The 3,914-nt window shown below is 32.9% G+C and overlaps 1 long non-coding RNA gene across 1 annotated transcript; it reads right to left on the minus strand.

The window, feature by feature from the left end:
• Window positions 1-494: 494 nt before the first annotated feature.
• On the minus strand, window positions 495-2,295 carry LOC124888459. The gene is made up of 2 exons (XR_007046617.1): window positions 1,693-2,295; window positions 495-604 (listed from the first exon to the last, which is right to left on the minus strand). It is a non-coding gene; the product is annotated as an uncharacterized LOC124888459 (long non-coding RNA).
• Between the last annotated feature and the right edge of the window lie 1,619 nt (window positions 2,296-3,914).

The following is a 3,914-nucleotide window of genomic DNA, read 5'->3' on the forward strand; positions in this document are numbered from 1 at the left end:
AACGTCCGCTAACTTGCAATTATTCGGACTATTTGAAAATATCTTTTGACTAACTTCAATAAGATTGATTGTTGAAAAGTGATTGAGTTTAGAAAAAGATTTGTGTAAAATTGATTTGGACGACTTAGTAGGGATTTAACCACGTCTAAGCAAATGAAAAGCAAATAAGCACATAAAAGGGGAAAGGGAGGAGGAAGTAAAAGATTTAGGCCATTGGGCCCAAATCAATGAAACCTGTCCAAATCTAATTGGGTTTTCGACCTATTTTTCACCTGTCCCAATCTATGTTTTCAAGCTTTTTTGGCCCAAAATCCACTTCACTTGTATTAAATTTACAACTTTGTCTTCGAGGTCCAAATGAATGAATAATGAAATGAAGAAATAAATAAATAATAATAAAAGACAACAATAAATAAATAAACAAATAAAATAAAAAATGATCCTCTCGAGTCTCTTTGCCATTTCAAAGACAAGACTTTAGTCCATTCTTCTTCTTTCAACTCGTTGTATCCATATTCCATGAGATTGATTTTTGTCTTGAACTTTGAGGCAATGGGCCTTATTGGCCCATTCGAAAATGGAATGGGAGGGAATTCATTGTGGACTCCAAAACAGATTCACATGCAAAGGAAAAGGTAAGAATTAGAATCATCCCAGACCATATAATATCTTATCACATGTGAATAAATACTAAACTGATTTTTATCTCACTATTTAGGCTAGTTTTCAAATTGAACAATGTTTTAGAACATATGACTTGATCACAAACAATGTTCTATAGAGAAAACGAAATTAGCATAGATTCTTCATGACTACCTTTTAAGCAACAAGACTGCAAGCGGGTAGAAAATTTGAAATGGAGAGGAGCAAGCAAAATTTGACAAAACCAAGCAAGAAAGCAATTTTTGTAAAGCACTCAAATTCTTATCGATATGCACACTAATTGTGACATGTTGAAGTCACCTTAACAGAAGCTATAACATGTTTCCTAACACATAAAGCAAAGACTTGCACTTTGAAAAATAATTCACAAAAAATGAAAAAAGGAGCATGCAGAAGCAAAACAACAATTTATTCCGAATCATAATATCAAAATTCAAACCTAAAATAACTTGATTCTGTTACCCAAATACGCATAATAATTACTCTTAACATAGAACAAATCCCGTGCAAACTTCATGAAAAATTCATCAAGGCGCAATTTTAACATGAGTAATAAAACATATTACCGTTACGAACCCAACCATACCAGTTTCACACAGTGGAATAAAAACATAATCCAAATGGACAGGAAGAACATTGTTCAGCAGCTTACAGACAACACAAAGTGAGATTCTAGAATCCATGCAATAAGAATATAGTCGCAACCGAACCTACGGCCTCTGAGGCCTCTACAGCAAGCAAATCCCAGCATACGAAAGGGGAAAAATAAAACAGTTTGGGATGAAGTTGTGCTCAGGCAAAGAAACATTCAAACACAAAGCATTTTTTTTCTTAGAAATGAATACAGAATCAGAACTTTGGAGCAAAAGGGCAAACAACTAAAACAACATCACAAAAATCCTACGACTATCATGGCCTCTACAACGAACAAATCCCAGTACATAAGAGAGAACTAAATTTACTAATACAATGAAAAAAATGAAAATGTGGCAGAAACACGAGAAAGAAATAAAGCGTTGAAAAATTTACCTCTTTTGAGGTAGTAAAACGTGACCACGAACTTCGTCGGGATCAACCACCAGAAAACATTGTCGTCGTCAACACGCCAACGAATTTCACAAAAATAAAATTTTACTAAAAAGAGACTGAATTGTGCTCAAAGGTTTTTCTCCCCTCCAAGACTTGTACTAAAAAGAGGGGATTTTGGGCTCAACCCTTTGTTTCCATCGATGTGGGATAGGAGAAATCAGGGGGCAATTTTCGATTTTTTCGAAGGGAATAATTTCAAATGTTGATAAAAGGGATAAGGACAATTTGTAATCGTACCATTTTGGTATTAGATTTTGAAAATCAAATGGATAGCTTTTACTGGCTATTGCAGCGTCATTTTGCAATTGATTCGGGTTGTTTCGTTGATATTGGGTCGCAGGTTTTGGGGTTCTCCACTGTTAGCGTTGAATCGGGTCGCCGTTGGCTCACCGGTGCTAGGTCAGAGCTGCTTGGGTCGACGTTGGAGACGGGTCGGAGGTACTGCGGGTTGGAGCCGTCGTTGATAGGTCGGGTTTGATTTTGGTTGATAGCGGTATTGTATATCGTGTTTTTGTTGTTTGCTGATATTTGTTGATGAAGAGTAAAACGGGATGGGTTAATTGCATTGGACTGGGCTGGGCAATTAGGGGTTATTAGGCTGATGGTTTTTAATTGTTGGACTGGTAATTAAAAAATAAGAAATGGGCTGAAATGGAGGTTATTTTGAGAAAACCTCAATTATATTAGGTATTAAAAATTTTGGCTATTTATTAAATTAGCCTAACCATTAGAATTTAGCCAATTGAATTTTAATTTTAGCATAATTAAAAATTAATTGATCAATTACATTGTAATTATGGACAAATCACTTTCAAGTAAGGTTAAATTTAATAAATTGACAAATTTTAATCAAGATTTGAAACGAATTAGCAACTAGTTTAATCCCGAGCTTCTTGATTCATTAAAATTGAATAAATATTTCTCCAAATAAATTATTTTTGGAATAAATCATATTTTACTCAAGATTTTATCCATTTGAATTAATTTTCAAGATAAGCTTTGATTAAAATCGGATATGCCATAATATAGTTATTTAGTTAACAAAATTATATAATCTCGTATAATTGAATACAATAATATATAATTGCTACTTAAAATGACAAAATTACGTACATAAATATTTTGAAAAACTTTTTATTCGGATAAAATAAATATTGTAATTTTATTTTAAATTAAAGAAACTCGAAATTAAACTTGGTTGTGGAGAGTAAAAATTAGGTGTCAACACCCACCGTAAAGATTTTACTAATATGTTGTCTAAATTGAATGCAACTAAATCCCTATAAATTGCATCTGTAATATCTTAAGCCTCAAGGATAAATTTTTTATATAATCCTATATAAGAGATTAAAAAAGTTTATTCACACAAATGTACTCTTAGGGGAGCATAACCTTTTAGGATGATGCTAGCTGGCCTCTTTTTCAGATTTGTATTTCAAAAATTGAAAATACTTTGAACTTCAAAATAATGGATATATTTTTATTAGATAATTATGATGTTTGGAAGTAACTTGCATGCACTTCTATTAATTTTAAGAGATAATTGTCACCTTCTATTTGTACCAAGTTTCAGGTAACTTTATACACAAAAACTGAAATATATGGAAAGAAATCACCTGTTAATTTTGTTTTTGCAAAAATTTGAACTTGAAATTTCATGATTCTTACCCATTTCATTAATTGTTAAGGTAAATTCTTGAGTTCAAAATTATAGACATTTCTAAGTTTGACAATTTTCACAATAGCTTCATTGATATACGTGATACAAGAATGATCACGGAGATGGACTTATGAGAGTGCGTGTTAGACCCGAGACTTGGAGTGTGCAAGTAAAGTGCAAAGGAGCACCAATATACACTCCAAAAACATCCATACACTACACTTGAACTACACTTGATGGACAACTCTCAGTTAAGGGACATTTTGATCATTTTAACTTCTATTTTGTAATACACTATATAAAGAACATTGCAGGGTTTCTTTCATTAGGTTTTGGATATTGAATCTCTTGTAATAGGCAATTGAAAGACAAGTTCTCTCTCACTTTGGAGACTTGGCCGAAACTAGGAACACAAAATGTGGAATCACTTGTGTTACTTGCTTGGAACTTTGGGTGCTTGAAGGATTGAGGTCCCTCTTGTGTCCATTAAAGAGTGTAGCTG

Source organism: Capsicum annuum, chromosome 11 (genome assembly GCF_002878395.1).
Source record: "Capsicum annuum cultivar UCD-10X-F1 chromosome 11, UCD10Xv1.1, whole genome shotgun sequence".
Taxonomy (NCBI): domain Eukaryota; kingdom Viridiplantae; phylum Streptophyta; class Magnoliopsida; order Solanales; family Solanaceae; genus Capsicum; species Capsicum annuum.